Here is a 13,581-nt window from a genome sequence, read left to right as displayed (position 1 = left end):
GCTGAAAATAGACACTGCAGCTTATGCCACTAAAATGCTCTCTACATGGCCCGCTGCCACTGAAAAACACTGTGAGGGCATCTCTCCTCCTGGAAGTTCCCTGACACATCAGCCACCTCAGACTCAAGGCCACTGGGTCCTATATAAACAACATGACAAAGCTGCCACTGGGTGCTAAGGCAGCTCACAAAAAGCGGTTTAACCCACAATGTCCCCAAGCAGAAGGGAGCCCTCTGGAGCCGTATACTACCCAACAGGTCCATGATGGCGGGAAGGATAAATGGATCCTGGAGAGCTGTGATCTTTTAATAGATTTAAAATCATGAATAATTGGGGAAAAACAAGAAAAAAGCAAAACAATTTTTTACAAACATGGATAGCAGGTGGCAGCCACTCTTCAGTGCCTCCTCTCAAAGGGCCAAGAAAGGTGACCTTGGTGGGCACTCCAAGGTGCCCCCATTAGGCCCACCTCCAGTGTTCCCCTGAGTGTGCGTGGGCACTGGGACTTGCTTCTAATCAACAGAATATGACAGTGGGGTTGACATCTCTCCTGTGACTACGTTATGTCATGTGAGGCTGCATCTTGCTGGCTGACTCTCCTTGCCGGCTCAGCGAAGTCAGAGGCCATGCAGGTGGCCTCCAGGTCAGCCAGCAGGAGGCCAGGGCCCCAAGTCCTACAGCCACAGGAAATTGCACTTGGCCAATAACCTGAAGGAGCATGGAAGCAGGTTCTACCCCAGCCGAGCCTCCACATGAGAACCCAGCCCCAGTCAGCTCCTGAGAGCAGCCACAGGGAACTCAGGACAGCACCACTGCACCACGCTCTCACCAGAGAAACTGCGAGAAAACAGATGTGTATTGTCATGGCTGCTAAGTTTGAGGAGATGTATTATGACTAGGAGATAATGGGTCTGCATTCATTCTCTCTTTAATCCTTCAAGGTTTAAACTGCCTCTGCTTTGGTAGCTGAACTAATCTTTACTTCCCTCCTTCTGGAAGAATGGCATATATTAAATGGCTATTTTTTGTTTTTTAAAAATAGTGTGTCTACCTTGTGCCACTCTACTATACTGTCCCTGCTTTCAGGGTGCTCAGAAGCTGCACAGGAAGAGCCAAGCAACCATCCATCCCATCAGCAAATACTATCTCACATCCACCACATGCTGCCCCTACTAGGTGCTGAGGACACAGCAGGGAGTAGAACAGAGCTCCCTACCCTCGTGAAAGCAGAGACAACGTGATCAATCAAAGAGCACAAACAGGTATGGCAGAGACCTCAAAGCCTCCAAGAGATGCACCATCTCTGTCACCATGTGACACCTGGTTTGCATGTTTTCACCCAAGAAGGACGACATCAGGGTGGTGTCCAGTAGATTGTGGCTTCCTCTGATTTAGCCTCAGCTCAGGACCTGTGCCCAAGTACCTAAGAACTGTCAAGGGATTCACCACACATTTTGTCCCAGCACTGTCCACCCGAGAAACAAACAGCCTGCCTTCGGCCTTTCACTCAGGCGTGAACACTTGCCCCTGCCATGCCCTGTATTAGGGAACAGAGGAAGAGGTTCTACAATGGGCTGTTAAAACAGCAGAGACACATGTGACTAACTGCAGCAAGAGGAAGAAGAATGCAGAATGAGCTCACCCTGATTTAAGCACTGTTACTAAATAACTTCCGAGAAGGAAAAGGAAAAAAGTATCTGAGGCTTACACTAGCTTCTGGCACTCCACAGAATACCCCGCTCCGCAATGCATGCTGGCAAGGATTGAATTTTACCATCTTTGTAGAAGTGTACCTAGTATTTACAAGGTTGCTTCTGACATTTACAAGGGTGCAACAGCCTCAAAAATAAGGTGCTTACTTATAGCCCTAACCCTCCCCGCCCCACCTGGGAACTGGGAGCTCTGGGAGCCCCTCCTCCTTCCTTCTATTCAAGGCAGCTGCTTGGAGATGCTGACATGTGGCAAAGAGTAATGACTAGATCCCCGCAAAGTCCCTCTGATGAAAGAGTCCATGTGGGCTCCTGTTCCCGGATTATGTGAGCACTAACATAGCTACGCACTTGGAATTAAGACTATAGATGGCCCTGAGGAAAGTAAGAATGTGAGAGGAGGATAAAAGGCAGGTAACATTCTTTATACAAACACACATACACACACACCCCTGAAAAATACAACCTCCATTTTTTGTGATGAATAAAATAGTGATAATAATGGAGTGTCTATGTGGCAAACCTGTTTTTTTTAATTAAATTGAATAATAACAAACAAAAGCTTTCACGTATTTCAAGAGCAGAACCCTTTTTTCCCTCACTGTGTCCCGTGCCAAACCCAAATACAAGAGTCTGATAAACTGGAGCTACTCTTACTGTAAGAGAGATGCGGGGCTGCTGTTTTAACAGCCCACTAGCTAGCCTCGTCTTCCCCAACCCCACCACCCCGCCTGGCTCCTGTGACCCACATGACACACTCTGATCATTATAGCACCTACACCGCAGAACAAGCTACAGAAGACTGCTTAAGTAAAAGAGTGAAAAATAGAAGAGGGAGAGGAATGGGGACAAGAGGAAAAATTTAAGACTAGGAAAGAAATCAGGGCTTGCCCTTGACTTTGAGAAATGCAAAGTCCCCCAGAGTCCAAGGCAGAAATGCAGCCCAACGCATCACTGGCACGCTGTGCACACCACCATGGAGCAGCCAGCAGCCAGCACGCAGGGCACAGGCCCCCTCCATATGCTGCTGACCACATGGTACATGCAGGCACTGTGGACCAGGCCTTTGTGCAGAAGGCCTTACCATCTGTAGGTATTAAAGAGTTCTGCTTCAAGGAAATATAGGAACTTAAGAAACCCACCACCGTGAAAAGGCAACCCTGTTTTCTGATGAGATGGAAATGCTAGATGATTCTTTATTTTTTTAAATTTTATTTATTGACTTGAAAGAGAAAGAGACTGATTTGTTGTTCCACTTACTTATACACTCATTGGTTGATTCCTGTATGTGCCCTGACCAGGGACTGAACCCACAACCTTTGTGTATTGGGACAATACTCTAACCAACTGAGCTACCTGGCCAGGGCCACAAGTGCTAAATGATTCTGAAAAAGCACAGCAGCCATAAATTTTAAAAGGTCAACAACCAAGGGTTTTAGTTGACAGTTCGCTTAAAAAGTCAACAACTGACTAAAGGTCTAAGTGAATAATACATTCTAGCACAAACGTGATGACCTTACTACTCAGTTGCTGATGGGCAGACTATACCTGGAATATGATGCAAGGACTTGTCACCTTGTCCCCCAACAATCGCCTGGGTCTTGGAGTGAAGACGTCTCAGGAGGGATAAGCTGGGGGTTTCAGGCTCCTGAGAAGCAAAGAAGAGACATCAGACACAATATATTTTGGCCCCAGAATCTCCATGCTTGTGGCTGTTACAAGAAGAATGACTCCACCTGGCTCAGCACCAGGAAGGACATCCCAGCTATAATACCAGTGGAGGATCAGATGAAAGCTGGGAGGCAAAGGTCATGCCACAGGGGCTGAGTAGATACGGGGTGACATCACGGAGGGGCATCAGCAAGGGAATTCAGAAAAAGACAGGAAACAGGATGAGATGGCCTCAGACCCAGAGATCCTACCCCATCACCTCTACAAATAGAAGATCGAATTTCAAATAAGGATGCTATCGTCCCACTCACAAGCAGTTTCCACAAATCTAGGGCATAGAGGTGGGTATGCAAGAGCCGGAGGCCCTTGCTAGGGACCAGGAAGGGGAGCAAACCCTTTCCTGACACTGACATTGAGAACTGAGGTCAGCAGGGGCAGAAAGCCTTAGCCGGTTCCTTCAGGGAACAGTTGCACTCTAATCTGTACAGTCAACCATTTCATGAGGGAGCCTCCCGTACCAGCTGACACATGGGCACTGAGCAGGCACCCAGGCGGGCCGACTGCAGTCAATGTAGGATGTGCACTGTTGATATGCCTGGTGGAATGGCCTGCAGTCCCACAAGGAACGGGGACCAGTCTGAATGCAGAGAGGTCACACTTCCCTGAGGGCATGCCAGGAAGGACCTCCCAGTGGCACAGAAAGTCCTTTGCTTTCTCAATCTTATCATTTCTACTTTGCACGTACGCACTCACCCAAGAGCTGGGGAGGTTTAATTAGGCTTCCTGAATATGATTTGTAACTAATGTGAACCCACAGAGGATCGTCGCTATGCCAAAAATACAATGAAAATGCAATCAATGGCTAGTTTTACCTCTTCAACAATGGGAATCTTATTCCAGCCTACATCATCCATGCATTCATTCCATGTTAATATTTCATTCTTTTCCACTTTCTTTTTTGAAAATGTCTAAACCTACATAACAGTTAAATAAACATTTACCTACTCTTCATCTACATTTACCAATATTTGACACTTCTCCATGTTTGCTTTATCTTTATAGAAATATACCCTTTTTTCATGGATCATCTGCTAGTAAGCTATAATAGCTACCAAGATACTTGACCTCTAAGTATTTTGGTAAATCCCAAGGGAGACACTGTCCTGCATAACTGTGGCATCATTATCACAGCAAAGAAATGCAACATTCATTCAGATATAGCCCATAATCAAACCTCCAAAATCATCAATATTTTGCTATTTCTTGATTCACTATCATATGCCAAGTACCACATATGCCAAGGGCACTGAGAAAAACAAGGATGAATAAGGCTCTAGTTCACTGTCCAACAAAGGAGACTGACCTACTGTGACCTACTTGTGACCTACTCACACACTCTGTACTGTGAGGCAGGTGTGTAGGTGCTGATTCGTGTTTGAGGCTTTGACTTGCTAGAAGGGAAAGGAGTTAGCTCCACTTAGAGCCTTCTGGAAAGGCTTATGCAATGACGTGCTGTTTAGAGAGGACATGTTTACCCAGCATATTGGGGGGCAGGGAGCTAAATGTAAAACTGTAGAGGCTTGAGTGTGACCATGAGAATAACGCCCCAAACCCCAATGCCAAAACCCAATTCTAGAAACCTGTGACTACAGTAGGCTCCATGACAAGGGGGAATAAAGGTTGCAAAAAAACAAAGGTGCTTATCAGCTGACCTTGAGATGTGGAGATTTTCCTGGATGGGTCTCATGTAATCACTAGGGGTCCTTAAAAGATGGAAGAGGGAGTGGGACAGTCAGTGTCCCAGGTATGCAATGTGAGACAGACTCCATCAGCCATTGTCAGGGGACCAGAAGCCAAGGAAAGCCGGCCACCCCTGGAAGCTGGCAGAGACAGGGAACTAGATTCTCTCTCGAGGGCCATAAAGAAACTCATCCTTGCCAACACCTTGATTGGAGCCCAGTGAGACCTATTTCAGACTTCTGACCTCTAGAACTGTAAGGTAATAAATCTGCATTGTTTTAAACACCTTAAAAAAATGTAGGAACAAGTCTGGAAACTGTCAAAGAGCTGGGGGTAGAGATGAAGTCATTGAAGTCCTTGTGTCCAAGCCAAGAAAACTGCACTTTTATCCTTGGGGACAGTGAAGGACAGGCAGGAGCCACGACTGGACCTGTACCTTAGGAAGAAAACTTGGGGAGTAAAAGCAGCAGAACCAAGAAGGCAAACAACTGGTAGTCTTTGCTGTCAATGATAAAATTAGAGCTTTTAAGCAAACAAAACAAACAAAAAAACGCCACAAAAAACAGAACTTTGGAAAACTTGCATCTATCACCATGACCTCTCATGTCATTGGTCGTGATATTAACAATAGTGATTTTTAGAAAAATATTACATGATGAAATGCGTCAACTTGTCAGATGTGCATAACTCAGCTAGGATAGTAATGCAGTAAAACAGATCATACCTGGGTGACAGACTGACTCAAAAGGTAGAACAGATCCGTGTAGTTTTGATGTAGTTTCAGACTCTGCAGAAGAACCCACCACCACCTGAGTTTTCATGTAGTATCAAAAAAGAATATCCACGATTATCTGGAAAGGCTTCTAAAGTACTCCTCCCTTTCAGTGACATCCCCAAGGCCATCTTTTCTTTATACACTACAACTAAAACAAGACATCAAAACTGACTGAGGCACCCTGACTGGGTAGCTCAGCAGGTTAGAATGTCATCCCAATACGCCAAAATTGTGGTTCAATCCTTGGTCAGGGCACATACAAGAATCAATGAATGAATGAATGAATGAATGAATAAGTAAAACAACACATTAATGTTTCTCTCTCCCCCTCTCCCTCCCTCTCTTCCCCCCTTCCTCTCTCTCTCTAAAATCAATAAAATACAATAAAAACTGATGCACAAGCAGACATAAGAATCCAGTTGCCTTCTATTAAGCTAAACATTAAAGAGAATTGCAAATATGTAAGACAGTAACACTCCTATTAAATTTTTTTCTTTTAAAAAGTTATTTTCATTAAAATGTTATTGTGTTAACATAAAATGGTTTGTTGATGTTATTTTTAAGTGGATTAATACATAAATATTGTAATGTAATTAATATTGATACATACAACCCACTTCAGCCAAAGCTCTGGGTAAGCCTCAATAGACTAAGAACATGAGGGGGTCCTGAGACCAAACAATTTGAGAACCGCTGCTTGTCTGGGCTGCCCAGTGACGTGAGCACAACCAAAACCTAACCCTCACTTAGTCAGAAAAGCAACTGCCAGCTTCTCCAGGCTCGAGGATGACAGTGATTCCTGATCTGTTTGCACTGTCCTATTAGAAGTAATTCACGCTCAACTTACGAGTCTTAAAGAAAGAAAGGCTGTACATTCATCTGGGGTGAACTCATCGGGATTACTGGGGCCAAATGCCTGGCAATCAATTCATTAGCACTGCTTTTCTTTAACCCAACAATGTTCCAACCAAGTAATTCCATTTTTTCAGATCTGAAAATTAACTTGCTAAAAACAGAGTAAAGAAAATGCTGCATAGATGGAACTGGAGAGCATTATGCTAAGTGAAATAAGCCAGGCGGTGAGAAAGACAAATACCATATGATCTCACCTGTAAGTGGAACGTAATCAGCAAAGCAAGCAGGCAAGGAACATATGACTGGCAACATTGAAAGAAAGAAGAAACCGATGGGGACGGGAGGGAGGGCGGGAGGGGGGTAGCAGGGAAAGGAAGGGGAAGGGTCAGATCAAGGGACAGGTGTGAAGGACACATGGACGAAGCCAAGGTGGGGGAGGATTGAGGGGGGGAGGTGGTGGTGGGTGGGGCAGGGGAAAGTGGTGAGGGTAAATGGAGACAAATGTATTTGAAAAATTTTTTAAAAAAAGAAAAGAAATAAAAAAACAAAGGAAGAAAATGCTGCATACGCCGCATGCCTAAAGAACTCAATGCCATTTATCTTATAAATGCTGCGAACAGTATTCCAATACCACCTGTGATGGGTTTCCAAGAGCACACAGGAGCCATTGAGGTGTTGCCATGACACCATGTGACACTGTCACACTGATGAGAGAAATGTACATAAAATGACCTAAAAACATCTGCAAATGTTACTTCTACTGAACAATTTACAAATCAAAAGTAATCAGATATGTCCATTCCGTACATTCCATTAAGCAAAAAGAATTTTTTTAAATTTTATTAAACATAATGCCCAATGTTTTGGCAACTTAAATAGGTGCTTCGCCCATGAATGAGTTTTTGTACTGTCCTTCATTCCACAAGTAACCAGGAACACAGCAGTGAACTAACTAGGCCAAAATACCTGTCTTGACAGAGTTTAAATTCTATTACTGGGAACATCTCTTCAAAAAATAAGAATGGATGAAACATTAAGTAGGAGCAGCACACTTTTGATCCCCTAACACAATTCCATTAATAATTAGAAATAAGCTCTAGGGACATCCCATGAGAGAGTCAGATATCAGGGTTACTGTCAGGAATGAAGCTGCAAGAGGAAGCACACACTGTTCACGGCAGTCAGGGGCGGCTCTTAAGACCGCGGACTCCAAACAAGAACGGTGCTAAGAACAGAGCTCCTTGGGGATGGCCAAGTTCCTACAGCCAAAGGGATAGGCAGGGTGTCAGAATTCTGGAAGGAGGGCATTTGTAGTTTGAAAAAACAAACCATAATTAATTTTTTTCTCTGGCATAAACAGTTTTGGAATTTCAACCTGAGCCTGTTCGTTAAAAGGGACCATGGACTGAGGCTGGAAAGGACTCTGAAAGAGTTACTAGCCTTCCTGTTCAAGGAAAGAGACAGACGACAGCGTCAAGACCTGAAGTGCAGAACAGAGCCCACAATGTCCCCAGAACCAGCAGGCCTCCAGGCACCACCAAAGGATCCAGAACTGTCCTGACACTCACACTTTCTTCCCCTCTCTTTATGAACCTGCAATATGGGCGCTGTGGGGACAGTGTCAAGAACAGACCTCACAGTGGCTGCACCTGCAAAACACCAAGAGTATGTGATTCCAGAATGGTTTTCTGGGCCACAGGAACCTAGGAGTGATCTCCTCTGTTTATTCGCCTCCCAGTCTTGAAACTCTGTGCTTTGGATTTTTCTACAAATCACCAGACTCCTGTAAACTCACAACGAGCAAGCTTGGACGGTGCCAGAAATCAAAATACTTTTACATACCACGTCCCCCTACACTCCCATCTTACCTGCACTTTCTGACTTCCATAGCTCTATGAAGCACAACTCATTCTCACCAGTTTCTCAATGATAACGTACTGTCTTTGCCTGATGACAGTGGATATTATAGCTCTTATTCATGGTCCCCAGGTAAACTCACAGAATGGACTCCTGTGTCCACTTGAGAACATGAATGAATCACCTCTTCTCCCTGTTGCCAACATATATACCCTGATTTCTACCTTTATTTGGGACCCACACCAATTTCTGTCCAATCCCTAAGGCAGCAATAACATTTAAACAGAAAAGCCGTTTGAAAGACTGCACAACAGACAGACATTGTGGTTCTACGATGCTTAATAGGGGAGAAAAATTACAAACTCGAACGGAAATGTGGTCAAGGAAATAGCTAGATATTCTTCCTACTGCCAAACCCTTCAACAATTAAAAGTACTCCAGCTCACTCTACACCAAGTAAAGGACCACTGGCTTCACAATGTGGTGATTCATCCACCTTTGAGATGTAATATACTCCTCCGAAGGCCACAGAATCCTTTGCTGTGCACAGGCAGGCCAGCTAGATGTACCCAGCTTGGGAAATGGAAAGGAAAGGGGTATAGAAAGCAAATTTGGATATGTGTCCCCCACTGAAAGTCCTGAATGCTCAGGAAGCTTGGTGGCAGCCCTCTGTCTGCCAAGGCACACCCGACAGGTGAGTTCATGCTACTTTCCTGGGCATTGACAAGCTCTTGTACAACTCATAGCAGGCAGGTGTCAGCCTGCCCTGTCCTCCCATGGATGGACGTGTCCCAGGGTGTGGCAGCTCCGATGCAGCGTGTGGAGACAAATGAGCCTTGGATGTGGCCAGGAGCTGCCAAGGGCAGCCAGGTTCAGGAGAGAGAAGCTTGCCTGCACCAGCCCAGCAATTACCAAAGAGAATTAATAAGCAAGCACTTGCAGGCTTTGGCCTCTGAGTTTCCGTGCTGTGTCACTGCAATTCTACACATGAACACAGCCAAGGAAAGGCAATGTGCAGGGAGTGATCTACAACACCAAAGGGCTCCCACCCAGGACACCTCTGCAAATTAGCCGTAGGGACTCAATTTAAAGATGGCTTTGCCCACTTGTTTTTCTCTCTAAACTCACACTAGATTTCTTCTTCATGAACATTTTCATCTTCATAAAATGGTCCCAACAGGCCACATTTTAATATGAACTAATCAAGGAACATTCATGCTGGTAAGAAGGAATTGCAGGATGATCTAGGACATTCCAAACCATCCTACCTGCATACTGCCTTCATGAGTTTTTGATGTACCCAGGCAGCATGCAGACAGTCATTCCTACACTTGATCTTCGCCAAAAGGCCAAGAAGTGATGCATACAGCTACTCCTAATACTGTTCCTTAAAGGAATCCACCTTTGAATAACTTAAATTTTTTGAAGAAACTTTATATTACTCTCATAAATGGAGCTCTATCAAAATGATCTGAAACCAGACATTAAATGGCTCCATCAGCCAAGGAGAGGGCCACCTGTTTCCTGCAGAGACCCTTACGGCCACTGCTCTGTGGGCAGCGAGCTCTGGATGTGTCAGGTAACTGCCCTTTCTAATATGCATTCCCATTTAACATATTATTGTATTAAGATAAAAAGGTGTGTAAAACACCCTAAAATCCTATGGCACACAACACACTTAGGGAAACAAAATATCTAGTCCACAAGTTGTCAAACTATGGCACCTGGCTCATTTTTGTATTGACCACAAGTTAAGTAAGAATGGTGTTTATTAAGTTTGTTTGGTGCAGGGGGGAGAGGAAGAGGAGGAAGAGACCAATTATTTGAGTACGTGTGGCCCAAAAAGCCTAAAATATTTTCTGTCTGGCCCTTTTCAAATCAGGTTACCTAAGCCCTGACATAATCTATGTCTTTATTTTACTGAGGTCACAGAAATCAAAGTAACACCAAATGACTTGGACGAACGTGTTCTAAGTAACTGAAGGAATTTTACCAAAGAAACCATCACCTTCAACACTTGCAAAACGGGCCTCTTTCCAAACATTACAGACTGCATATTAAGAACTGAGGGCTTATCTGAAACAAACCAAAATGTGGAGCTGCACACCTCCTGGTCCTTGTCCTCTGAGGCCTGAAGTTACATCCCATTTTCCCAGAGCCACTCTGCACCCTTTTCCACTAGGGGCTCTGAGCAATCTGAGCACCAGCAGGAGAGGGGGCATCCCTGATGGAAGCTGTGCCCTCCGGCCTGAGGGCACAGGGCTGCTCAGGGTCCTCCCTCACCACCCACGGGCTTTGTAAACAGCACCTTTATGAACTCACCTCAGACCACCTAATTTGAGAGAGCCATCTGTTCCCTGCAGAGGCCCTAAGGGCTACAGCTTTATGGACAGTGAGCTCTGGATGTCATGGCTGCTGATGTCACCTGAGGAATGCAGGCAGCCCAGTCAAGCACAATGCCTCTATTATATACCTACACAGCTGGACAGGGCCTTGAGCTATCTAAGGACTCACTGTCCTCCCTCTACAGCGAGCTACAGAGACCTCCCCTACTATTAAAAATACACAGAAAGGTTCTAGGGACCAGTTACAACAACACACTGTATTGTAAAAACACATTTTTTTAAAAGTCCTCAATGTAATATAGTAAAATCTGAGCAGCTGGAAGGTTTTAGACACTGCTAAGTCTTCCACATGCAGAGAAAACCAACAATCAATCCTCACTTTATAAATGAGAAGACTGAGCCTCAGAGAATCTCAATGGTGCTTCTCGCTCTAAGTGACTGATGTGGCCTCTTCCCAAACCCCTTTCCCTGGGCCAGTTCTCCCCCAGAATCCACCTCTATTGCTGACCAAGCCCAACCATGAACCCAGCAAGGCCTCAGCTAGTCTATCCATAGACATCCCAGTGACATTACACAAATTAAGTCAAATGAGATAAAAGGGCAATACAAGGTGGAGGGGGGCAGGAGGTTTTCTGACATAACATGGAAGTTCCCTCTTCTGACCTACCTCCTCCCTGAAGTTGGTACGGAAAAGAATGCCAGGGTTCCAGGTGCCTGAGTGGGAAGGCCTAGCCTCTTATAGCATGCTACGTTACTGATTTCACTGAACTAAGTACACACTGAATGAAAACATTTTATATCTGCTCACTGAGCTGATGAGGACACAGGGGACTTGCCTGCTTCTGGCTGTGCAATCCCAGGCAAGTCATCTGGCTTCTCTGCTTCAGTCTTACCATCTGAAAATGGGTACTCACGCTTACCTCACCTCCACCTCACCCCATCCTTGCTTGTCCCCCATTGTGAAGATCAGGGAAGGCAAGATAGAGACAAAAATCTCAGATAAAACTGGACTCAGTATATGGTGGTAAATTACTTAACTTTTCTGAGCTTCCTTTTTCCCTCTGCAAGATGAAGATAATAATAGTAATAGCTACTTCAGAGTTTCAGAGGTTCAAATGAATAAATACACACAGTGCACTAAAGAGTACCTGGCACACAGTAAGTGATATATGTTTGCTATTATTATTATTAATTTCTTAATCTATAAGAGGTCTTATAAAGCACTATGGAGATTAAGCAGATACTCAAAATGGTAACTAGATTATTATATGACGATGTTCTGTAACTGACAAAGGACTATACAAATATACACCTTAAAAAATAAAAATAAGCTCATTGTTTAATTTATTTCCATATGTGTTAATGTGCTAATTCAGATGGTGGATGATTTGAGGGCAATTGCCTAGAAATGCTTAAATTGACATAAACCTATTAAAAATATAAATATAACATATATATCAACAATACAATTCATAATGATTGAGTTTTTAACTACAGTATTGTGTGTGTGTGTGTATGTGTGTGTGTGAGAGAGAGAGAGAGAGAGAGAATATTTAACTATCCCAGCTTCTGTAGAGCTAACAGCCAAAGTCCTCTGTGGTGGAGGTGTCGGGGGGATGGCAGCAACCATGGATATCCTGGGTCACAGAGTGTCATTTTGGCACCAGGAACTGCTTACTGCTGTGCCTCCTTTAAAAAGATGATCACACACTGCAGGCTATGGGTCACTCCCCTGGACGACTCCACCACACCCCGAGGTCTTGACATCTGTTTGACTCGCAATCCCAAATTTGGAAGTTTTTACCTTACATTTCACAAATGAAATGCTTTTGCTTTACCTGTTCTGCCACAGGGGCGGCCTCTCCCATTTATTCCACTCTGAATTTAACGGAAAAAGGCTGCCTAGCCGTCTAGACACTCACAAAGCCCAGTTATTTATTTTGCCAAAGTGTGTATACATTAAATAAAAATGTTTGTTTTTCATGTTCCACTTTCCGTCTCTAAAGACAAATGATTAAAGAATAATTTCAAGGACATTTCTTTCCGCTCATCCCCTCCAACCCGGTCATACTAAGCAGCCTCACTTCCTGCCTTTCAACTTGCCTTTCAGTCTACGGATCATCCACTCTTCTTTGTTGATCTTGACATGTGTAATGTTGCTTTAAAACCCTTCTTCAAAGGAAAGGTCAAAGTGAAACGTCACCTGCAAACATGACAGACGGCCTGCGGCCAGGAGGGCACCCGCTCCCAGAGCTGAGGCCACCTGTGGGGCGTGTGGCACAGTTACCAAAGGCAGGTGGGAAAGGCGCCACAGTTGGACCACCTGACCTGACACCAATCCCACCCCCGCCCAGAGAAGTCCAATGTACTGGGGTCCCCAGGCTCCGGTCCCCTGGCCCCCAGGACAGAGGGCCAGGATCTCTCATTCAAGAGTTGTGTACTGAGTGTCCACTACACCTACACTGTTAGGAACTTTGGGTGACAGAAAAAGCTATGTGGTCCCTGTCCTACAGTTTAACAGGGGAGAAAGGACATACCCAAAAAAGGACTGACACAAAAACATACAAAAATATTCAAAAACAGGGAAAAAAGAACATAAACAACAACAAAAAAGGACATATCCAAAAAC

The 13,581-nt window shown here is 44.6% G+C and overlaps 1 protein-coding gene across 1 annotated transcript in view; it reads right to left on the bottom strand.

Annotated features, from left to right (window-relative positions):
* Positions 1 to 13,581, bottom strand: part of SLC7A1 (solute carrier family 7 member 1) — a 64,095-nt gene that overhangs the window by 31,282 nt on the left and 19,232 nt on the right. Inside the window, exon 2 of the mRNA XM_054577116.1 lies at positions 3,258 to 3,357. The gene's annotated coding sequence lies outside the window, so the exon portion shown is untranslated. The remainder of the gene's footprint in view (positions 1 to 3,257; positions 3,358 to 13,581) is intronic.

Source organism: Pteronotus mesoamericanus, unplaced genomic scaffold (genome assembly GCF_021234165.1).
Source record: "Pteronotus mesoamericanus isolate MK-2021 breed Mesoamerican mustached bat unplaced genomic scaffold, CSHL_Meso_final contig_41, whole genome shotgun sequence".
NCBI lineage: Eukaryota > Metazoa > Chordata > Mammalia > Chiroptera > Mormoopidae > Pteronotus > Pteronotus mesoamericanus.
The sequence above is the reverse complement of the archived record's forward strand: the minus strand, read 5'-3'. Positions and strand labels throughout refer to the sequence as shown.